Source organism: Halictus rubicundus, chromosome 13 (genome assembly GCF_050948215.1).
Source record: "Halictus rubicundus isolate RS-2024b chromosome 13, iyHalRubi1_principal, whole genome shotgun sequence".
In the NCBI taxonomy this organism is placed as follows: domain Eukaryota; kingdom Metazoa; phylum Arthropoda; class Insecta; order Hymenoptera; family Halictidae; genus Halictus; species Halictus rubicundus.
In genome coordinates, this window is record NC_135161.1 from 9,622,909 (window position 1) to 9,647,881 (window position 24,973).

At 44.2% G+C, this 24,973-nt stretch overlaps 1 protein-coding gene across 9 annotated transcripts in view; it reads left to right on the plus strand.

Annotated features, from left to right (window-relative positions):
• The window catches only part of LOC143360337 (protein turtle), a 315,901-nt gene that overhangs the window by 116,184 nt on the left and 174,744 nt on the right, over positions 1 to 24,973 (plus strand). For all 9 annotated transcript variants that reach the window (XM_076799066.1, XM_076799063.1, XM_076799068.1 and 6 more), the window contains exon 3: positions 24,150 to 24,190. The gene's annotated coding sequence lies outside the window, so the exon portion shown is untranslated. The remainder of the gene's footprint in view (positions 1 to 24,149; positions 24,191 to 24,973) is intronic.

The following is a 24,973-nucleotide window of genomic DNA, read 5'->3' on the forward strand; positions in this document are numbered from 1 at the left end:
CCCGTCGATTATTCCCGCCACCTCATTCATCTCGCAAATATCCGGGGATAATAATCATTTCCCTCGTCCCCGATCCGTGCGCGAGCGAGCGAGCGAACCCGCGTCGACTGAAAATAAAAGTTGATCGGAGGGCATGCAATTTAAAAGTTCCGCCCCCTTGAATCTCACGACAATCGGGGACAAGTGGCGGGGGGGAGGGGGTGGGGGTGGAACGTCTGCATACCTCGCGCCTACGATTAACATTCAACGTATTCTCGAACTCGGTTAATCGACTTTCACGCGGGACGGATCGGGCTCTCTGTGTTCGAGACCGTCTCCCAATTATGTGCCTAACGCCGCTATCGATTTAACCCTTTGCACTCTCTAGCATCGCCGAAAATTACCATACCGTGGTCCAAATCAATTTTTATGTCTCTTCGTTTGTTCGTGTTTGAGAGAATTGAGTTGCTTCATCTTGTGAGAAGTTGTTGTTTTACAGTAACAACCCCCAACTTTGGAAGCGATTTTCTCGACTACTATTTGACATATCTGAACGAATCAAAGTGGACATTGTAGACGCATTTTAGGACCATAATACGTGTTTTTGTTAAAATTTTGGGATCACTCTTTAAGGTCAAGAAAAATTCTCAAACAAAATTCTCATCTAATAGGAAATTGTCGTTTTTACCTTAACAACCCCCATATTTATACGCAATTTTCTCGGTTACTATTTGAGCTATCCGAATGAATAAAATTGGAAATTGTAGATGCATCCTGGGACCACAATATATATTTTTGCCAAAATTTTGGGATCACCCTTTAATGCCGCAAAAAAATTCTCAAACCTCCATCTCGCCTAACAGGAAATTGTTCTTCAGCTTAACAACCCCTACCTTTATACGCAATTTTCTCGGTTACTATTTGAGCTGTCCGAATGAATCAAAGTGGAAGTTGTAGATGCATCCTGGGACCACCATATATATTTTTCTTAAAATTTTGGGATTGCCCTTTAGTGCCGCAAAAAAATCCTCAAACCTCCATCTCGCCTAACAGGAAATTGTTCTTCAGCTTAACAACCCCTACCTTTATACTCAATTTTCTCGGTTACTATTTGAGCTATCCGAATGAATCAAAGTGGAAATTGTAGATGCATCCTGGGACCACAATATATATTTTTGTCAAAATTTTCGATCTCCTGTTAATGCGAGAAGTAAATCCACAATATCGAACCAATACCCGTGGCAATTGGCGAATGAATTCGCTAAAAATTGCGCGCAGATCTAATAGACTATCTCGTGAAAAACAATGATGCATTCTGAACGAAATGCACGTGGACGGCACATAGAGTGCACAGTGGAATGACCTTTCGCGAGCGCATCGAGCGCGCCGGTCGGAAATGTAAACAACCCTTCTTTCTTTTTTTTTATCGTATTATAGGAACAGTGCGGCAATTTTTGCACGGTGTTTCCACGGTGGGTCTACTGTACTACAGATTAGCCGGTTGAAAAGCGCCAATGAAGCGAGCGGCCGCGCTTAAACCGTGATATCCTAGTTTCCACCCCCGCACATCGCCGGGGGTGGGCTATTCAAAGTTGTCGTCCCGGCGCGCGATTCGTCGACGCTGGATCCCCCGTCGTTGTTAATAACCACGGCAGACTCGATAAATGGTTTTATTATACCGCGCGCTTGCTCGCGCCCCGTATTCACATAAAACCAAATGTTTCATCCGTTTGTCGAATAATATCGGGCCGCGGCTAAAAAAGCCCTCGTCGCCGCGCCGAATTACAAATTGAGCATTATGCCCGACACCGAGTCGCATGTGCAACGTCGGTGTAACGGTATTATTACGTAAAAAATATTTTGACACTTTTTAAATTTCTCTGTCATTCACCGCCACGGTCCATTAGTTTAATTCTAACTAACTGTGTTACGTGATCAAGCGGCTTTGAAATATTCTTGTAAAAAGTAGTCTGCAAGTTAATGGTTGGATTATATGAACTCCTGAAAGTTGGATTTATTTATACGAATTAAAAATATTTTCATTCAGGTCGACGGAATAACCAGACACGGTCACCCACTAAATTCTATAAAAAATTATATAACTCCTGTAATTTTGATTATTTTTACTGGAAAAAAATCTCACATATACCTCAAACTCCACCGAACATGTGTGCAAAAATCTCGACGTGAAAGGTTCAACAATTTTTCGGTAAAGAATTCCGAAAATTCTCCAAAACGACAATTCGTTCCAAACTGTCGAAACACTATTGTCCCAGCGTTCTACGTCCGCTCCGTCATCATTCTCGGCGTTGAAATATTTATTTGCAGGGGTGTAGAACACAAGGACAGAATTAGAGCAGGACAAAAGCGAGCCGGAAGTGGCGTCTTTCGTCGAAAAACAGACGTTGCGGCGCTGGACGAAAACTCGGTGAAGTTCGAGTCCGGAAACGCCGAGGACGAAAATAGTTTATAGTTTATACATCGGTCGGGCATTATGCACTAAAGCGTAGCGGGCGTGTAGACGCGACGCCGGGGGACGACGGCGTGCACAAAGGAATGCGAAATTAAGGCAAACATTTCTTTTTCTCGGCGTGACTCCGTGGCCGCGCGCACAGATGTATTGCGTGCGCTTTAATGAAACAAAGTGCACTTCCCCGGGCTAGGAGAGACGACGACGACGAAGACGAAGACGACGACGGCCGACGACGAAGAGAGCGTTGAGCAAGGCGAAGAGAGATACTCCCGCGAAATTATTCAGGTTCCCTTCGTCGCGTCGCGACGACGACCTTTCTCTATCTGTGTCCCAGCCAGAGACCCGTGTAATATCCTGGAATCCTTCGGGTGGAATCCTTTTTAAAATCTGTTCCGCTGATCGTCTTTAATTTCGGTCTTCGTCGAAGTCGCTCGTGAAATTGCTATTGGCGAATTTCTTTCTCGACTTCGCCGAGGTTTTGGCGGTCTTCTGACTCTCGAGCTCTTCCGACTTCCAGGGTGTATGTGGGAATTGCTCCGGACCGTGTGTGTCTGCGTGGGAAAGAGATTTTTAATTTGTTGAAATAATTTGTGGCTCGAAAAATTCATTTGAAGGGATTATAAGGATGTTTAGAAAGAGGAAATTGGAAACATTAGGGATGTTGAATTCGAGCAAGGTATCGGATTTATCAAAATTGCCAGTGACCAAAAAATTGTTTATCAGAAGGAACAAGGGTGTAGACTCGGGAAGGCAATTTATAAACAATAATAATATTGAATTAAGTATTGTAACAGTTTAAATAGGCAGTGGCTACGAAAATTATTTATTACGGAGTAATGTCAGGGGTGTAAAATAGCCTGCTGATTAAGGAAAAATCAAGAAACAAAGTGCATCGAACAATATTTGTGTAAAATCGATTGGAAAATTCTCTGAGTTAGAAAATGATTTATCAGAAAGAATATGAACATAGTGTAATGACTGTACTATCCAGAGACAGTGAAATCATAAGTATTATTTACATCTGACTAAAATTAGAATTTTTCCAAATCCTGCCGTTTAATTATTCTCAAGCAACGAGTCGAACTCGCACACTTCCAAGCCAGTTTTGCGAATCGATTCTAATCGAAGTTTCCAGCGGTTGGTTTCTCGAGCCGATAGCGTCCGACCCACTTCCTTATCACTACCGAAACGTCTTATCAGGCTAGCATGCGTTAAGGGCGCTCGTTGACAAGTTCAGTATCGATGTCAGGCGTCAGAGAATCGGCGGTGGCTGTCGTCCTGCGTCTCGAACACACATATATTATCGACGGCTTGTGGGACAAGCTCGCGACGAGTTTGCGCCGATAATTAGCCTCGGCAGAGATTTCCGGTTAATTAATGCTCGGGTACCAGGTCGGACGTTCGGCTGGCAGCATCGGAACACGGGGGATTACAGGGCTGATGTAACCTGTTCGGGACAGGATCGCGCGTGTTCGTGCGCCGAAAAATAAACTCGAAACTGCTTGGCCCAAAGAGAAAACAAAATAATTAATTGTTCCTTAATCTGCACAGAGCCCGTGATTTCCTTGCTGCGGATTTTCGCGCGAAATTAAAATTGTCTACATTAATTCCAAGCTATAGGAACCATTTTTTTGTTTTAATAATTGTAATAAGACAGTACAATATTATTTGTAAATTTGTCAAATGTGTTCACTATTTTGCATTTGATCTACTCTGTTTTATTATAAAGTCTGGATTGAAATCTATTTATAGCATCACTGAGCAGTTGCGATTTGAGACAGTAAAAAGATTGGTGGAATGTAAGAGTACCAATTTAATTCAAAATCTATTAACCCTTTGCCATCGAAGCTATTTTAATTCTATATATATATATATTTTTTCTCATGCTATACATACGAAAATGATGCAATTTACTCGTACAGTACTGAAATGTTTAGTAATTTATTAAATACAAACAAATTTAATAATGTAAGAAATATTTTGAATAATGATACAGGCACCTTAAAGTCGCCATTCGAGTGCTAAGTGTTAAAATGATTGAGGAAAGAACGTAATGTTCTGTAGTGTCCCCGTCTCTTAAAATTGAGGCTGAATATTTTTAATTTGCATGAAGAATCTGTGACAAAATTTTTATTGTGAACAAAGGTGCATAGTCTGGTCACAACTAAATAAATTGTACAAGCAACGACGTGCAGCATAATTTACTTTCTGAGAATTAGCTTCGAATCGGATTCGTCGAGGGTGGTATCGTAGAGATAATAGAGAAAATGCAGGTTGTCGTTATCAGTTTTCGATCTGAGCGTCCGGTTTAAACAAGGAAACGAAAAGCATACTGGTAGAGAGAGAGAGAGAGAGAGAGAGAGAGAGAGAGAGAGAGAGAGAGAGAGAGAGAGAGAGAGAGAGAGAGAGGCTGTCGTGGAAGAGAGCGTCGTCGTCGGCTCGTTATTCAGTAATGCGTTTATATCCTTTCATCCCCCGTTCGAGCCCATGAATTGTCCGCTGCTTTTCTTGCCCCACCCCCCTCAGCCGCTAGATGGAGACCTGAAAGCTTCGTTCTCCCCGTGGACCAGCCATATTATTGGTTTATTATAAAACCTATATCCGCGTTGCGCCGCAGCCAGCTAGGTCGGCCCGACCTGACCCGCAACTCCACAAAAACCCCTGTTGCGACACAATTTTCCCGATAACGTTGAAAACGGATCGCCGAGCGAGGGGAACGCCGGGGATGAAGAGTGAGAGAGGGGGGGGGGAGGAGAGGGTGCAATCGTGCTTTTAAAACGCGTCGCCCGCAAAATTTGGAACGGTTCGCCCGCGGCGATCCGTTGACCGGGACGAGTCGCCCGTGTCCTCGTAAAGGAAAACGACGACGATGACGTGTGAAAGAGATGACGCGGACGGTTTTGCTGATATCTCCGGTGACCTTCGAGATACCTCGGAAAAACCAGATCGCGGTCCTGCGACGGAATCTGCAGGCTTACGCTCCGAAACTCACCGTAGAGGATCCGTTGACCAGTCAGCTGTTGCGACCTCTTTGAAAAATGTGTACCTAAGTTGCGTCGCGAAAATTAACCCTTTGAAAACCCTTCCGAAACGAATCATTTCTTCCGACCTAGAATATTTCCCTTCTAATATATTCTTGTTTCGTGTTATTCATACGAAAATGGTGCAATTTACTCGTATAACACTGCGGTGTTTAGTAATTTATTGAATACAAACAAATTTGATAATGTAAAAAATAGTTTGAATAACGACAGCAATTTTTAGTGGCGCCTTACAGTCGCCATTCGGGTGCTAAGGGTTAACCGTAGAGCTCTTTTGACGAGTATACTCGCCACGACACAAAATATTGCCATTTCTTCATGACGAGTATACTCGTCGAAAACAGCTAGCTGGTTAACGGAGACTGGATTTGTTCGCATAACCGGTTCGAAGAAGCGGACAGTTTCACGCGTGGATCGGTGATAATTATACTGCGGATTTCACGCATTTGCGGTGAAAAATGAATTTAAGAGCTTGAATGCACTAGTCCCGGCTTATCAGAATTATTAAAGGAATTATACGCGGATCAGTAATAATTATACTGCGGATTTTACGGTAAAGAAGGAATTTAATGAGCTTATCAGAATTACTTCTATTCGACTCTTGTTCAGTCTAATCGACGCAGAGTGGTTAAACTTCGCATTGGCAACCCAGACATTTTTCATTTCCGAATATATAATCCTGTACATTTTGACTAGAGAATGCCAAAAATCGAAGATTTATGGGGAGGAATTCACTGGTTCGAAAGTTATGCGTGGTTAAAGTTGAGCGATTTTAACACGTCAAGCGCCGGAGCTTGTGTCTATGCACTTTCCGTTCACGCTGCAAGTCGCTGCAACTTTGCGTCTGAACAGAAGTCACCTCTCCGAGTCGACGGACCCGTCGCCTAAACGAAAAGTTAGTGTTAAGCGTTTTTGTCAGGCAGGGGCGCCGCCATGTTGACGCGTGCTCGGCATTGCGCGTTGTTTGATAAGCGGAACCGTTGGATGGCGGCACAGGCACGCGCTGTTTTCGATAACGTGCCTTTGCAAGCATTTTCATCGACCTAATCCCAGCCAACTTGGATTATACCCTCTCTTTGAGATCCCGTATTATGATTCTCTATATTTTAATTGCTGTTTAATGACAGCTTGTCCCAGAACAAAGTGATCGCTCAACTTTGAACACGCGTAACTCTTGAACCGGCGAATTCCTCGCCTTGAAACTTCGATTTTTGGCATTCTCTCGTCAAGATCTGCAGGACTACATAGCAAAAAGTTGAAAATTTCTGGATCGCCAAGGTGAAGTTCAGCCCAAACAGTTTTTGTTCTGGATTAAAATCCGCAGTAGTATATGTCGACAGTCTGTTCGTATATTGACAATCAAATTGCATTTCCGTCTTCGGTAGCTGTCGAGAAGTCATGGATGAGTCTTTTCCGGAAAAAGTAGTACACCGAACTTTGTTATTATCGTTCGAAAAGGTGCACTTCGAGCTTTTAGAATCCTGATAATTTCGGTTCGAGGTTCCAGGACCGCTTCGAACTATAACAATTTAAGAGTCGTACTTTCGGAACTATTTTCATTTCTCCGTTCCCGTGCTACTCGCACAGCATCGTAAAAAAAAAAAAAGAAACAAGATAGGGAGATGAAAGCAGAGGTCCCTCCCTTTGAAACGAGCCCAGGTAAATTGCAATCCGATTCTTTTTCACAGAGTTATAGCATTTAATCCGAACGATCGATATCCGTTCGCGAGACAAGAGCTGCTCGGTCAGCTTCCCCCGTAAATAACTCCGGCAAATTCCGTCCTGGCGGGATGTAAAAAATCCTGCGCATATTTCGAACACGCGCAAACAAGTCCGGAAAGTTTCGAAAAGCTACGTCGTTCGGTTCCTTGGGGAAAAAATGACGCCGTAGCTCTGTGACGCTTGAAAAGCGCAGCAGCTGGGCACGCGTGTCGGAGCTAATCTCCGGGAATCTGCCGATAAAGGGGAAGAAGAAAGAATCTACCGATAAAGGGAAAGAAGGGAAAGGGTCTGTTAGACAGTGGAATCGAAGTCGTCCCCCTTTCAGACCGGCAACGAGTTTCCCCAGCTTGTTCGCACCCGGTCCCTTTGGTTTCTCATTTAGGCAACGGTGGCTGGTGCCGCCGTTCGAAAAACAATCGGCTTGATAATTATCGCCGGTACAAGGCTATATGAATGGATGGGGACAGGGGGGAGGGGATAGAGTCGGGGAAATTAGTCGAGCTCGGTAAAACAGACGCCGGGGACGAACAAAAGAGCAAAGAACTCGGCCGGCACCGGTACAACCGGCGAACAGATAAATTGGACGAGTTTCGCGGGGGTTGAACGCGAAAGAAAAATCGCGGAGCCGAGGGGTGCGGGTGGGGAGGGGGCACGGCTCTCTCTGTCGTTTGTTTTCCTTATTTTCTTTTTTTTTTTTCTCTTCGTCCTGGTCCGTCTTGACGACGCTCCCCTTTGTCCCGGCTAAAGTGGAATGAATTATCCGGGGTCACAGAGTCGAGTTTTCCTTTCAGACGATCCCGCCTGTCCCTCCAATCAATCGACGAAGGCAATACATATTTACCGGTTAATACACTGGGTGTTCGGATTGTAGTAGTGCGATCTACAGGGGGTGAAAATTTGATTCGAAAATTGTGGATAGACATCGTTGAGAAAAATTGTCTTGAATGTCTTGACGTGGCTTTCGAATTGGTCACAGAGGTGCACAAAATAGATTTATATTTTATTCACGAAAGATAAGAAGATATTGAGTTCGTAGGTTTGAAAAAAAAAAATTATGGTGACCTATGTGTAAATGTTGTCCTGCGTTAATACTGTCTGACCGAATCGCGATTGAAAAACAAATAAATTAGCAGAAGAAGGCAGAGTATAGTGATTTCTCTATATATGTCGCCAAGACCTGGGTGATAAATGTCGCATAATTATCCCCACTGCCGCGGGGTATACCCCGTGAGGGGCCACGAAAATCGAGAGGCATCGGACGCCGAGGAGTGTAAACGTAACACGGCTCGGGCATATCTCCTGCACGATACTTGTCGCTGGCAAGACCCGTGTTGTTGACATATATCGAGAATTCAATGTAGATGCTCTTTCGAACGCGTTTTGTGTAGCATTTAATAGTGAAACCTGACCTGCCTCACCTTAGGTCATGTAAGGGTAGGTCGAGGGTGAAAGGTTTATTTCCGTCGAATGTTAAAAAACAAGCCTCGTCTTTAAACGACGATATTTCGGTAACCGAGCGTCGTATCATGACACGACAAAAACAGTTTTGAAGCGTAGACTTCGCGCTCTCTAACCGCCCAAGTTTCATTAAAATAGCGCCAGCAGTTTCGAAATTACAACAATTTAAATCTGTACTAATACTACTTCCCGGTGCGTTTTATGCATTTGGTCTTGGATTGAATAAACAGCCTGTATTTAACACCGATTGACGCTTGAATGAAATAATATTTTTTATAACTATTTCATTAACTGTCAGATGACTGTGCCGCGGGGTCCCCCCGGTCTGTGACGTCTCGATTGGATTTTATGGAGCGACTCTGTTAATTATTCTCTTACAACCCTCTTCCGACCTTCATCCCTGCCGGTCCCACCCCCAATCCACGGGGGCTATCGTTCCCCGGGACTCGTGGAAATATTAATTTCTCGATATCCTTCGAGGTCGTTACTTCGGCCCCCGGCTCGACGTTCCAGGCTCCGGTCTTAATTGGCGCGATTAAGTTAGACATCGACGGAAAGAAAGCCGGGGCCGGAAGCTTGGGACAGAGCGGCGAGACAGGAAAGAGGAGAAAACCAGGGGGAGGGGAGGGGGCCTCGTAATCACCGCGTCAACAGCGCGGAATTGAAAATTTACATGATTACGGATGGAAAGATTGATTTATGGGGGGAGAGACAGTGAGAGAGAGAGAGAGGGGGAGAGACTGCCAGTCAACGACCACGCCTCAGCGACGATCCCGTTCAGACGGGATCAATTAACTCGAGCACGCTTCCGGAATGAACTTTTTCGACTTCGCCTCCTCCTTCTCGCGTTTATTTCTTATTTTTTTCTTTCGACGAATTGTCATTAATGGATCAAGTCCAATCGGCTGTACAAATAAACTGTGAGTTTTTTTTTTGAGCTGTTTACTCCTCCCCCGCGTTTATCTTTTAATTTTTAACGAACAGATAGAATTTGTCAGCAACACATTGGCCAGGTTCAATGAGGTGTAAAGATAAATTGCGAATTTTCGTAGCTGTGCTTTCGTTTGTTTTTTAACGAACAGGACGACAGAATTATCGTTAATTCGACTGGGGAGGTTCAATGGGGTGTATAGATAAATTGTGCATTTTTTAAACCGTTCTCTCTCTCTCTCTCTCGTATTTTTCATCGCAATTGTCATTGATGCGCGGAGCAGGTTCAATGAGGTGCAGAAATAAGTTATGAACACTTTCGACAACGCCTCCTTCCATTCTCATTTTTGTACTCTTTTGACGAACTCGATTATCATTATGGGGGAGGTTCAATGAGGCGCAAAGACAGATTGCGAATATTCCGTACGTTTCTACCCCGCGTTTGTTTTTTTATTGTTTAACGACCAGAGGAATAAAATTCGTACACTTTTCATTCAATGTTCAATAGCTCATCAGAAAAAAATCGTACAGCGACCATCCAGGGCTCTTTTTAACGGCGAGACTCCACTGTTCAAATCTGTATTAGTTTACTTGCATCAAAACATTTTTAACGTACTGATGAAAGTTTGAAATTGCAAAAGTATCTTCCACAAGAAAACGTCATTTAAAAATTTTGTTTTATTTCTTGAAATTCGGTTTCAAAGCTAAAAATTCTGAAAAAATTCACAGATGTGCGTCCTAATAGCTAAAATATGCCTGATTTTTTTCAGAATTTTCAATTCAAAAGGATGAGAAAAATTAAGGAAAAACCGAATTTTCTTCATAACCCCAATACTACCCCTCACGTCGACATACAGGGTTGAAAATTGGCACGAAGCATTTTCTTTGGATACGCTATCGATGGCCTATTTCAAATTCAATTTTGTTTAGGGGCACTTTTTACCTCCTTATCCGGCTACACCGTTTTTGTCAGAAAAAGGTACGTTCAATTTCTCACCCGTTACATAGTCGAAAAATTTTGTTGGGAAAAATGAATAATGGATTTCGGAAGCGGAAGGATCAAGCTTCGAAATGAGACCAGGATGAATATTTTACAACGTTTTTCCATGAAGTTACAGCGCGTCGAACATCAGCAATTTTTGAACGAAAGCGATCCTTTAATTTGCACGTCAGAGTGTGTAGATTCGGGGGGAAGGGGGGCGAATGATTAGGGTGTTCTCGTTGGAGGAATCGTTAGAGGAACAATTTTCTGGGTCGAGGGTATCCCGTTTGTCGGAATTAGACACCGGCGTGTTTCATCGAACGATCCCCACGAGTGGCCCCGAAAGTTTCGCGACCGGAATTTCTCCTCTTTTTTGTCGGGGCGGTTGCATTATGCTGGTTCCGTGGTTTTCCTCCGTTCGAGGGCGCGAAAATCCGATTAAAGGGGGAGCGGACCGGCGAGTGCGACGGCCGTGTAAGAGGGCCTCTGCGCGTCGCATCGTCTGGAAAAAGTGGGTGTGTGCTGGCCTGGTGGTGGCTTCTGATATAATTCACCCCCTCGTCCCCGGCCTGCTTTTCCACTGTACTCGAAACTGCGTCCGTGCACTGGCTGCCGGTGACGTCAGCTCCTGCTGCACACCCCCTCATCTCCACCCTCGAAAGTACCCTCGGTAATTTATGCGAACCAGATTTCGTGCCTATCCGCCGCCTCTACTCGTATTTCTAATTTCTTTGCCCATCCACGCCCCCTGTTCCGCCCCTGTTCCGCCGCCACCCTTATGCCGACATTTTCGCCTCCAATCTTCCGAACATACTGCATTAAAAAGGCAGACACACTCGGCTTTATGGCCAGTCGCAAAAATTCCTCGCCATCCCGGTCAAAAACATTTTCCATCGAATTTTTTCAAAATAATTTTTATCATAATTGATCGAACCCCTTGAAAATTTTCATCATTTTTCAATTTAGATTATTGCTTCACCCTTATAATTTCTACTATTGCTACATTTTCCTATGAACTTTTTTAATACCTCAAATAAGAAGCTGGGCGGTTAGGAATTAATCTAAGACAGTATAAATTAGTAAATTTATCTATTGCATGGTTATGTGTCCTCCATGAATTTTATCTCGCTTTAATACTATACCTACCGGGCATTAATGTTGGTTAGTAAGAACTGTCTTATAAAAATAACAGGATTGAATTTATTTAGACTTTTTGTGATTTTTATTTATGACATATGCTTGAATAAAAAAATTATATTCAATCCACTCCCACGAGGCCATCTTTATAACTTTAATAATTGTGAAATAAAAAATCTGGAACTGGTCATTGTGGCCAGTGGTGCACTTAGCAAAGGACGAAATTGTTAATAAAAAATTAGTGATGGAAATTAAAGGAAATTAGTAGTAGAAATTAAAAAAAATTGCTAAAAGAAATTACAGGAATTATTGTTAAAAGTGTAAAGTTGTAAAGTGTTAAAAATTATTTATCAAAAATCCTTCAAATATCAAAGACTGTATCCAAAGACGGTGTCCAAAGACAGTGTAATTGGCTCTCGCAGAATGATCAAGGAAGAAAACCGAAACTTGCGAAGACAGCTATAAAAATGCAAATGCTCGTATCGCGTATTCATCGAGGAGAATTTTCATCAAAAGGTGGAGCCCGCGTCGAGAAGGTTTTCATCGGGATAGGTATGCAAAATAGCTGATATTTTATGCGGTAGGTGTAAGTGTCCAAATATTTATGGAGTGTAGTGTACGACGCGTATACACACCTGCGAAAACGTAGTCGCTCGTAATGCGCTCGTGTTTCGGAATGCTCCCGGCCATCCGCGGAAAAGGAATAATGGGTCTAGGCGGAGGCGTATACGCGCGCGTGTTTCTCTCCCGCCGTTCCCCTCTCACCCTTTGTTGCTGAAAATTTGACAATGCCCAAGCTTGGAAATTAATTTCCGCGGGAACGTTCGCCGGGCACCTAGCTCTCCGCGTTTAGTATCGTGCAGTCACGAATCCCTTCTCGCGGAGAACGCGACGGAAGATGGACGTGCCAGCGTGCGCGGGCTAATCGCTCAGAAACACGCCACTGCAACTTCCTCGTTTTTCGATGCTGCGCTCCGAACCTGCTCCCCTGCTGGCAGCTGTTAGGTTGTTGCGTATGAAATGTCCGACTTTCAACGGTAATAAACAAACACCGAGCACTATTGTTGTCTGCGTGTTCTGTGAATCACAAATTTCTTGAGTAGAGAATTAATAATTTTATTACCTACAAGAATTACAATTTGGCAGCGGATCTTTGTGCAAAATAAAAATTGCCTGGCTAAATTGCAGTCTCTTCTCAGATATTGCAATCAGCTGAAACTAACAGATTGATATTTTAAAATTTTTTAAGCGGTCCACTGCTTCAAATTAACCAAAACAGGAGCCAAATAGAAACTGAATTCTCTTTTTAATTATTTCAATCAGCTGAAACTAACCGATTTATATTTTAAAATTTGTTGACCTGTCCACTGCTTTAAAGTGCATTAACTAATTTTTGTATAAAATTCGTAAAGTCCTCAGTTCAACATACAACCATTTATAACTATTGTAATCAACAGGAACTTATAGATTGACATTTAAAAATTTCTTAACCTGTCCCCGGCTTTAAAATGCACTAACTCATTTTTGTAAAAACTGCATAAAATCCTCGGTCCAATATAATATCATTTACAATTATTCTAAGCAGCTGAAACTTACAGATTTATATTTAAAAAATTTTTTAATGTGTCTACTTGAAATTGTCCAAAGCAGGAGCCAAATAGAAATCGTATTCTCGTTTTACTTATTACAATCAGCTTTCCACTGCTTCAAGGTGTCCATTTTTGTAAAAAAAAAGCATAAAATTCTCAGTCCAACACATAATATTACAATTTCTGTTGATCAAGTGGAGCGACTAACTGGTAAATTTTCCGTTTAAAAAGTGGTCTAACTCGATTGCCATTGCTGGTGGAGATCGTCGGGCACTTTCGAGAAATTGATGCGGCGTCTGTGCAATCGTAGGTCGGTCGATGCACTTTATAGCGCAACGTGGGCCACACGAGGCTTATAGAGGCGCAGATGCGCGGGGCTCTAGTTAGATCAACGAACGGGGCACAAGTTACGTTGCCAATTCTCGAGGCCGGCTAATGGGTCGAGTGTGTTCGCGAAGTATATAAACACAGCTGCACCGGAGCACGCGTTAATTTTAAGTTGTATTTGAGCGCCGGTTTGCAGCAAGCTCGCGAGTTTATGCGGCAAACGTCGAGCTCCTCTCTTTCTCTCTGTCCATTTTTTCCAGCCTCTCTCCCGGAAGGCTCCATATTTTCGAATCTTCGTCGAGAGCCGCCCGAGCCTCGAAATTCTTTTTCCCCGCCCGTCTCGGCGATACTCTTTTCAAACGAGTCCGGGAGTCGAGTGCTTGCTCTGCGCTTCGAGAATTTCATTGGTGCCGTACAATTTCGCTTCCGGACGTTTAGCGAACGTTCCCCGCTGCCTGTCGAGTCGAGATAAATCAGGCGACTTCTGTCTCTAGGCTCCGAAAAACTACCGAACATTAAAAGATTCCTCGTAGCAAAAATGGAAGAAACATTCCTCTTCGATGATATAATTATTCCTAATTTATTAAAAATTTTTATTTAGAAAGAAACTCTGTACCACACTCGTTTCTTTCATGAATGCGAGAAATCGATTTCCCATAAACAAAATTGCTGCCTTTTTGAAACTCCACGCGCGATCTTCGACGACATAGATTAACTCTAGAATTACCGAACCAGTCAAAATGACTGGTGGATGATTTTTTCTTTCACGATTAGTGAAACTATGAAAACGTTTTCACGAGACATTTTTTAATATGTCTCTTCTTTGGAGTACATGTTACGATAAAAGTCGTATGAAACCTCAGCAAATTGAATCTTGCTGTTATTATAAAGGGATAAGTCTAAGTCACGTGTTAAAATACACTCGACTCTTTTTTTACACATTTTTTGACATAACACGAAAGATACGCGTGTACACACAGTCGATCCGAAAAGTATCGGAATTTCCCAATCTCGAGAAATAGTCGATGTTTAAACAGCGGTGATTCCGGTAAAACAAATAGTACAGTACCAATCCTGGTCTCATTTTAAAGCTTCAGACTTCCACTTTCACTGACCATCGATCACTTTTGCCTAACAAAATTTTTCTCGACGCGACAGGTGAAAAACTGGAGACAAGTTTCCTTTCGAAAATGCTACCTTACTGAAGTGTCTCTGAAAACATTGAAAAATTTGTTTCGTGAATGAATCTTCCGCAGATTTGAAGCCCGAAGTCTCCTCTTTACAAAGATTCAAAAAAACTTGATCTACGATTTTTTTAGTCGTTTTATTACGGTTGAAGTGACAGGTGTGCAGGCCAGGATTTTTCGAGGAATGAATCTACAGGTTAAAAAATATTGTATTGTTTGAATGTTGTTTTGGCCAATTGTGGTGAGCAAGGACACCCCGTAGATGAATTCGCCCCTCCCCCACCTGGCTCGAGAGCAGGTTGACCCAGACGAAGTAGAATGGGATGGAGGGAAATACCCCGTGGGGATGAAAGGTCGCGGGGGTGAATTCCGCCGAGGCCGTGGACGGGGTAGGCTCTCTCTTTCTCCCCCTCTCTCTCTCTCTCTCTCTCTCTCTCCGGCAGTATGGAGCTACCAAGTTTAAGATAAAATGGATTCGCGGAATCTGAAATAGAAAATTCCCTGGCTAATACCGTCGCGGGATTCTCATTCCCCTCGCATAACCTTCGTCGTCCGGGTGACTCCGTTTTCTTCGTATTCCAGTCGTGAACGACTGCTGGTGCAGTCTTTCTCCTAGCAGCAAAAGAGAAAAACGAGGAAATAACCGAACGGGGATGAAATCGGTCGAGTTCCTACGAATCATTCCGCCTGTGTCCTCTCCTATAACCACCCTCCACCCCCACCCCCTCACCCCGTTCGCCTTCACCGGTGATGACAACTCGAAAGTATACAATAAACTGTTTCGTTTGTTCCTTTGTGAATCCGTCGTCGGGCCATTCGGTCAGTTTTCTCGGATTTTTCTGCTTTTTCTGTTCGAGCTTGAAAATACGTTCCGCCTCGTTAGATCTACCTCTTGGCTTCCGGTCTTTTCGACTGTGTCACAGGTGAGCTAGTTTCGAACGATGGGACAAACTATGCCCCGAAGAAGAAAAATAACCGCGGCGTTATTAATGGTATTAATTCATTGGCAATTGTAGTTTGGATGCTAGTAGTATAGGTACACGTGTGTGGAGACGGCTTGCAATGTCCGTGGTATTAATCGATTACACGTTGTTAATCATATCATACCAAAACAGTGGTCTCAAGTCAACACACAGCACTGCAGAGACGGTATTTATAATTTCTGAAAAACAAAATGTCAGAGAAGATCCAAATATTTGTTAATAATATTGAAAACTATGGTACTGAAGAAATTTCAGACAGCATTAAAAAGTACAGAAATGTCAAAGGAAGGATAACCTGACTGTCTTATGAAAAATTCGATAACCCAGACCTTGGTTAATTAAACAATTTGTATAAAAATTACCAAAAGGAATGTTAATCAATATTTTTCTACATGTGACCCAGTATTGAACGTATCTCCTAAAAGAATTCTGAGCAAAAGTAAAAGGTGTGTCAAACTCACCCTCTCCAATTGCACGTGAAGGGTTGAAACACTCGAGAGTTACAAATTTTTCCAGAACCGCGTATTCTTCAAACGATTCCTGCGCCACTAACCAACGGAGCTTGAAAAAAAAATTCCCCACTATGTCCATCTCAAAATACTCGGAGCCGTCCTAATTTACAGAAATCCAGAAACGGCTAAAACCAAATACAATGCTTATGGAGGTCGGCGTACGTAATTCTCACATTTCAGCATCCGCAGGTGCTGTGTAAGGGTAGCGAGGGTGCGGCGGGGGTGGCAGAGGAACGAACACAAGGTAGATCGACGTGTACACGACTCGACAGCGGATCTAAACCAGCCCCGTTTCGTAATTGAATCACACTCGAGGCCGACGAGGCATAAAACACGGATTAAATACGCCGCATACGTGGAAGCGAACTCGTTTGGGGTTCGTCGAGTGGGAACGTTGAAAAGGGTGGCCCTCCGGGGGTTGCGGGGCCGGACGGAGGGGGTGGTTTGAGTTAAGAGTGCGCGGCCGACGAGTGTCGCTGTGCTCCTTGAACCGCAGGAAAACCTTGCCGGTTCTCCTTCAGATTTAATGTTCTCGCAATTAGTCGCCGCGGGCATCTTCCTCGGAAAGAGAAAGAGGGGGTTGGAATCATGGCTTCATCGAGATTACGCGTGCTTCGGACAACCGAACGGATCTCTTTCGAACCGAGCTAATGAGAGAGAGAGAGAGAGTCGAATCGACCGTATATCGGAATTCGCGTTTGATCGACCTGCTAGAAAACGTGTTTATGCACCCTGTTGAATCGAATTCGACGCTCGAAGCAAACCTGTCCATCGATCATGCGTTCTCAAAGCTGATTGCGCCCATCGCTACAGATTTTTCCGACCTTTTAGTCCCCGCATCACCGCGTTTCTCTTTCAGTGTGCTGCATTCAATGAATCTTTAGAGTTTCCCTTCGTTAGATGGTTCCAAAGCTGTGGAATTATTTCCAAGTCACTAGAATTATCGAGAAAAGAAATAAATGTCTACGTAGCTATACTGTATCTTGAAATCACGGTTAAACTTCTCCTCAGGAAACCAGAAATTTCTAACTTTTTCCTAGGCGATCCTGTAGATTTCGGCGAGAAGATGCCGAAAACCCATATTTCAATCCTAGGAGATCAATACCTACACGTAGCGGCGCCTTTATCTGTCAAAAACGCTGAATATCGCACATATTTGCGCATAACTTCGGAACTAGCGGTCCCCTAGGATTGAAACTTGGATTTTCGGCATCTTCTCGCCAAAAACCAAAGGATCACCTAATAAAAAGTTAAAAATTTCTGGTTTCCTGAGCTAAATTTCTTAAATCGACCGATTTTCCCATCCCTCTCCCGTGTCTCTTTCCTTTCCATCTGCATTGTCTTCTGCATTTTTGGGGCCTTCTTCCTGCGGATCATTTTTTCTCAAGTTTCTCGGCCACGGTGGGTAGAATCAAGGTTCCCGGAGCACGCGGAACGCGTGCGCGCGCGTGTATCGGTAGCCGAGCGGCGGACGTCGGCAGGAAATTACGAGAACGTGAGACAGAGGGATGGCAGAGTCGGAGATTGAGAGGAAGCCGGCTCGAGAGAGTTTGATGAAAGGGTGGAATCGGAGGGCGGCTGTGCAAATCGAATCGGTTTTACGGCACTTGAATCCTCGCGTATCCCCTTCTCGTGGGCCCCGCTGCCCACGAGAAGGACACGTTCGAGAGTTTTTGATTCCGCCAGGTTACCCCGTCGAATCCGATTTCCTTCTCTCGATTCCGTTCTCTCCGCCGTGACCGTTTCCCTTTCGATGCAGCCCCTGGGGCGGCTACGTTCGGTCGCTGTGGTTGCACTTGGACATCGGCAAGTTCTTCTTCGGGATCCGAGACTCGTGATGGGATCGTTTAAACCCTGACTGGTTGCCTCGATTTGTGTCTGTCGATGCAAGCTGCCAGGAGAGCCGCAGTTGATGCAAATTGTGGAATTTCGTAGGTTAAATCCGGTTCTTGCCGTGCCTCGGGAACTGTTCTTGCAAATTTTCTTGAATGCATGGCTCTTCTGGAAATTGCACAATGGAACGTCGTAAGGTGCAGCTGGAAGAGTGACAAATAATGGAGTATTGAAGGGAAATGCAGCTGAGGTTAAACTTTACCTGAGGAAACCGGAAGTTTTTAACTTTTTCTTGTGCAATCCTGTAGATTTTCGCGAGAAAATGCCGAAAATCTGAGTTTCAATTCTAGGAGATCACTAGTGTGGGATCAGGACCCCCAGACCAAAAGTATGTAGGAGATCGGGAAGAACGGAAGGGTTCCGTGGGTGAGCGCGTTAGTCGATCGGCTACCACCAGTGAGGCCGTGGGTTCGATTCCCGCGGCGGCGGTGCCCTCGTTTTTCCCGAGATCCTACAATTGGGGGCTCGTCCGGGATTGGGGGAACACCGATCGCCGCACGAGGTGGCGCTGTGAGTTTCTAAGTTGTTACGACGAGTTGTGTTTGGTGGCTCTGTGTATGGCCACAGCACAAAAAAGACGATGAGACGACGCTGTGACGGACATTCGAGGGCGAATATCGTTGCAGGATGGCCGAGTGTGGGATCAGGACCCCCAGACCAAAAGTATGTAGGAGATCGGGAAGAACGGAAGGGTTCCGTGGGTGAGCGCGTTAGTCGATCGGCTACCACCAGTGAGGCCGTGGGTTCGATTCCCGCGGCGGCGGTGCCCTCGTTTTTCCCGAGATCCTACACTAGTTCGAAAGATTTTCAGCAGATACGGGGCCACGCTTCGTATAACTTTTGAACCAGTGATCTCCTAGGATTGAAACTTGGATTTTCGACATTTTCTCGTAAAAATCTGCAGGATTGCATAAGGAAAGGTTAAAAATGTTTGGTTCCCCGAGGGGAAGTTAAGCGAGTGAGCGAATCTCGAGGCATGCACTATAGAAAATTGTCCTGACGTCAGAACAGTCGGTTCTCTTTCCAGAGTACGCGAGGTGTTTACGAAACATCCGAGTAAATTGTTCACGAAATTTCTGAATAACAGCCTCGTTTTGGGGTGATGTCCCGCGAACAGAAGAAAAACCATCAATCTTGGTGACCCGGTTCCGAGAAGCAAGAGGGGGGGGGGGGACGGGCGACAGAGACGAGGATCTTTCCGGCGCGCGCTCGGGCGGCCGGTGCCGTTTATGAGCGAACTGTTCTCAAACTGTTTCGTAAGAAAGATGAATAGTCGCTTTTGAGAAAAGTTGCCCGACGCCCGAAACGCCCGGGGGCGCATTGAATTTCATTATTGTACCAGCCCTGATTTATCGTGGTCCACTCGCGAATTAATCCGCGCCGCGCCGCGCCACGCCGCGCCGCCGTGCAAGCGCGATCGTTGAAATTAATTTTACGACGATAACACTTGCGAGCCGGTTATTATTATTGTACCGATTAATTCCGCGGCGAATCCCCCGCGGTGTCGAGATAAAGAGCCGGCGGCTCGAGTTTTCAAATAGTTTATAGCGAATAATCGGCGCCGCTCGCAGGAAACCCGTGGTGACGTCATCGTAATTCATTTGCAGCCCGGAACGATTCTACATGTTTTTATCAGGCTCCTTGTAAAACACGCCACGAGTAAATATTCTTCTGTCTTCCCCGAGTAATAGCACTGTTGCGGTTTTATTTATCAGCTTTCCCGTTGTTTATTCGCTCCGCGAGTTATATTCTCCGGGAATGTTCGCTGCACTGTGCTTTTCGGCGCTGGCAGGCGAGATTTTAAACGAATTAAACAAAGTCTGCGCGAGAATAATTGCAGTTTCTGCGAGGATACATTTTAATCTAGTTTAAGCTGAACTGTTGCAACGTGCAACAATTATTCCGTTGATCCCCGCAGAGGAATTTTACGCGTTTCAAAATCGAACAGCACGATAATTGCTTGTCTCAAAAATTTCTTTTAACCAGTTCCAGTTCGATTAAAAAATTTTTTCTCTCCGGACTCTTGCGAAACGATTCCTGAAAATGCACCGAGGGTGAAAACTAAAATTCTGCGAACTTTGGCCCACATTCGGCGAACTTTGGGCCCGCAGCGTTCGACTGTCGTAAACATCAGGACCGTAGGGATTTTTCGGAAAAAAGTACCGCAAGTATTACGTCAGCTCGACTATTTCCAGTTTTACGCCCTTCGAAGGCAACCGCGCGCCATTTGCGCGGGCTAGACGAACCCGAACTCGAACCCGTTCCTCGTTTCTGCGAAAATTACCCTATTACTTGCACCGTGGCGAACGAAAGTATCGTTCCGGTGGACCGGTCGAATTTTCGGAATTGCCCGGCCGCACACTCGCGAAGAGAAATCAGGTTCGACGACTGCATACGTAACGAGATCCGAAGGGATATTCAAATTACCGGTCTCCGCCCCGAGTTCACGGTAATGGGCCGACCTGATATTTTCACCCTCGACACGTTCCCTCTTGCCACCCCCGTTATTTTCTAATGGCGGGAAATCTTCGTGAGACACCTTCAACCCTTTCCCGCAATTCTTACCCCTTAAAGCTGCTAATGGAGTCACCCCTTGAATGCTGGAAACCATCGTCGGCCGTGGTTAGACTGAGGATTTTGTGCGTTTGCAGTCTTGTGGTTTTCTGGGGTTGGGTGGGGAAGGGACGGGGATGTTTATGAAAGGTTAATGGGGTTCTTCAATTCTTTATGATGCGATGAAATTGTTGAAAAGGTACAGAACCACTTCTTGTATTTGCTGTATTCATGGCTAGGCCTTGCTGTACTTAAAAATTATTTAAACACGATGCTCACAATGTTGCAAGAAAATGTACTGTTGTATTTGGGATAGTTTGCAGAATCTTTCGACATATTAAACAATTAAAGTAAAAAATGTGAGGACTCTCAAAATCGACTTCACTGCATCCAAACCTTACCCATTTAAAAATTGTTCAAATATGTATAAATATTTAAAATATCGGTAAGAAAAATACCATTGTATGCAGGAAAGTCTAAAGAATCATTCTACACAAGAATCACTCGCCTAACTTTCACACTCGAAGCAGAAAAAATTCTTAAAGTCTAAAATATGACAACTTTCATACATAACTCCAATGCTCCAATGCTCCTTCGCCATTTAAAAATTGTTAAAAAATATTTAAGCATTTATAGTATCAAAAGGAAAAATACCATAGTATTCAGGAAAGTCTAAAGAATCATTCTACACAAGAATCACTCGCCTAACTTTCACACTTCGAGCAGAAAAAATTCTTGAAGTCTAAATTGTGACAACTTTCATACATGACTCCAACGCACCGAAACCTTAGCCATTTAAAAATTGTTAAAAAATATTTAAACACTTACAATATTAAAAGGAAAAATACCATGGTATTCAGGAAAGTCTAAAGAATCATTCTACACAAGAATCACTCGCCTACCTTTCACACTTCGAGCAGAAAAAATTCTCGAATTCGTCGAGTTTTGTCCAGCGCAGAGAAAGAGTAAAGATTTGTTAGATGGCGTAATCATTTCCGGTGATGCGGTCGTGCAGGAAGGGTAACGCGATCGGCTCGGTAAAAAATGGCGGAGTTTAGCGTGAATTAGGCGGCTTAGCGTTGCGCCAAATGCAGGCACGTCGAGCGGGAGAGCGAGCCCGGCCATTTCCATCGAGCCTGACGTTTGTCAGGTTGATGGACGCGTAGTCGCATGGTGCGCAATCAGTGCGTGCTTGCCAGGCCTCCCGGCGCGTCGCAAAACTGTCATTTCCTCGATCGATCCTCCACCGAATCATCGATACGACGAGACTTGCTCCAGCAGCTCTTCTAACTCTCTTTCTCTTTCACTCTCTCTCTCTCTCTCTCTCTCTCTCTCTCTCTCTCTCTCTCTCTCTCTCTCTCTCTCTCTCTCCGTCCGCTTGCTTTTCATTTCCGGCTCGTTGTTCCTCGACGAACGAGACCAGTCTCGCGATTTCTGCGTTACACTTTAATTCCGTTCGACATCCTGTTGTCCTCGTTTGTAACTGTCGTTGTACGTCGCACAGTGCGGTCGAAAACGGGCTTGAAAGCTGTGGGATGATGACCTAACCCTGAAATGGTGACCTGTTTTGCCAGACTTGCGAACTGTCACACTCGGATCTTGCCACAAGATTTACAAAAATTTATTGAAACGCTTTGTTTGGGACTTGAAGAATGCTGCAATATTATTTTCGATTGATTAAAATTTTTAAAAAAAGGAATGTATTCTCTTCCGTCATGCAGCGTCCGAAGGACAAGAAAAAGTGATTTTTGTAAATTTTTTTCTCAGAAACTGTAAGACTTAATTGAATAATTCTTTTTGCATATAAAGTGGGTTGATCTAGAGAGTGCCTCACAATTTTTTCAGCTGACAATATCTAACACTTACAAAGTTATGGCTCATCTTGCGGAAGTCATCTACGCTGTCGCGAAGAGGGTCGCTCTAGTTGGGATTAAAAAAATTCTAGTTCAGCCATCTTGTAAGAAAATGGAAAGAGAAAAATACATAAATATTCCTCGAAACTTGTACAATAAATGCCATATCTCAAATTTTCATGCAACATCCCTGCTTTATAAAAATTAATTGCAGAACAGACTTGAGGTGCTCTTAGACACAATTGAATCTTAAATCCCCTGAAAACAATAATTGAATGCAACACTGGGGAAGTAAAATTTTCGTCAATTATTCCAAGTCAAAATTCTTTAATTTTTTATTCCACTTCACGTTGCACCGTCGCTGTCAGAGCGATTAACATTCAGACGTTCCTAATGATGCTCCTTTGAGTCCTTCAAAAAATCGGCTGATACCGATTCCGGGCTGTTGCATACTAATTCGGGACCACAGGCTCGAAATCAAAGCCACCCCCGGATTTCGCGAACCCCAGCGTAATTCGCAAACGGAAGCATCTGGGGGTGGGGGGCTCCAACGAAGGGAATCCGGTGTCAGCCTGTTAGTCACGCGTCTTAAAAGTTATGCACCCCCTCGGTCTAGCGACGGGTCGGGAGAGCTTGCAATCGGAGCTTACGATTTACTGCAGTAATTACCGAAATTACTGCACCGCATAATGACGGTAATTATCGCCGTAATTCGCGGTAATTGCCGCAGCAATTACCGGACTCGAATCCCGAAGATCAACGGAAAGGTCGACCGGTAACCGTAGGCAGCGATTTCGGCCCTTCCTTCGCTTGTACACCCTCTAACCACCCCTTAACCACCCCCCTCATGTTATCGATTCCATCCTAAGAACAGGGACGACGGATTATCGTCACGAAATCCTAGGTCGATCGCACGATCGATTCCCAAATCGAGGAAATCGTTCGAAAACCACCCCTTTTGGACCTCACCGAAACTTGGGGGGATGTGAAACAACCCCCTGGTTACAATTGCAATTTTTCTTACTGAAATGTACAAAATTAATTCATTGACTATTAAATTCCAACCCCATACAGGATCAGAGTAATTTGTTTCTTTAGAAAACCCTTGATATAGGTCAGTGCAAAAGTTCGTGCCCGATAATTAAAGGATAGTGCCAGGTGTATGGCAGTGGATCTGTTCAATTAACAAAACGAAGCACGAGCAGTTCGAACAAATTGCGGAAATCGACCGTCGATTTCCGAGCATTTTAATATCGAAAAGACATTCGCCCGTCGTTTGAGAATGAATGATTCAATTACGTATAAAACAACGGAACGTATTTCTACGTTCCGTTTCGATCAGATTGAAAACGAGCGCGCTCTTAAGGGACGATCCGCGTGACGTTATCGCGTGCCGGGTCTCTCTCTCTCTCTCGTTTCCGCGTTCTACCCGGGTTTTATTAGCGTGAAGAGCGGAGCGGCTCGTTAAATATTTCGCGGAAAATATAATGTCAACGACGCGCTAATTGGGTCGTTGCGACTTTGTTGCAGAACGGAGCGAGGAGGGCCGAGGCAGAAGTTTCCCGAGCGAGGTGAGTTTACTCAGCGTGTTTCCGCGTGGAAAAATGCGCCAGGGAATTAAGCATTGGCCGAAAGTTGCACCCGGAATTACGGTTTCACGGACCAACCTTCTGCCGCATACTCTCGAGCGCCATCCGGGAGCCATTGTAATCTCCCCTCATCCCCCCACCCCCGACCGCCAACGATACAGGTGCATTAACGGTAATTGACCATCTTCGTCGCTTGTCTAAGAACCGAGGCGAGCAGTCGACAATCTGTCCCTTGCGATCGCTGCTTCGCGGTAGTCGCACCTGTTTTCTCGAAAAATAATCTATCCGAAAATTCTTGGTCGGCAGCGGGTTCTAAAATTTATTCCTACCCCTGATTGATCACGTGGTTAATCGTGCTCTTTAATCTCTGTCTTTAGACAGTAACGTTTAGACATTTTCTTCGAAGTGGAACGTTCTTTAATCCCCCGATCGGTATAATCAGTGATTGCATGTAGAATTAGGGGTAGTTCAAGTCATCATTTCGTTGACCTCGAATTTGTTTGTAAAATAGAGTCGGTTGAAAAAGTTACGAATTTAATGTGGAATAATCCGTCTTCCTTTAATACAGTACGTTTCAAATCGATCATATCTCGCGATCTACACCAGATATGTTTATAAAAATTTAGTACGGCGTACAACACGTATAATTAGGGGTAGTTTAAGTCATCAGTTCCATCACCTCGAATTTGTTTGAAAAATAGAGACGGTTGAAAATGTTACGAATTTAATGTGGAATAATCGGTCTCCCTTAAAAACAGTACACTT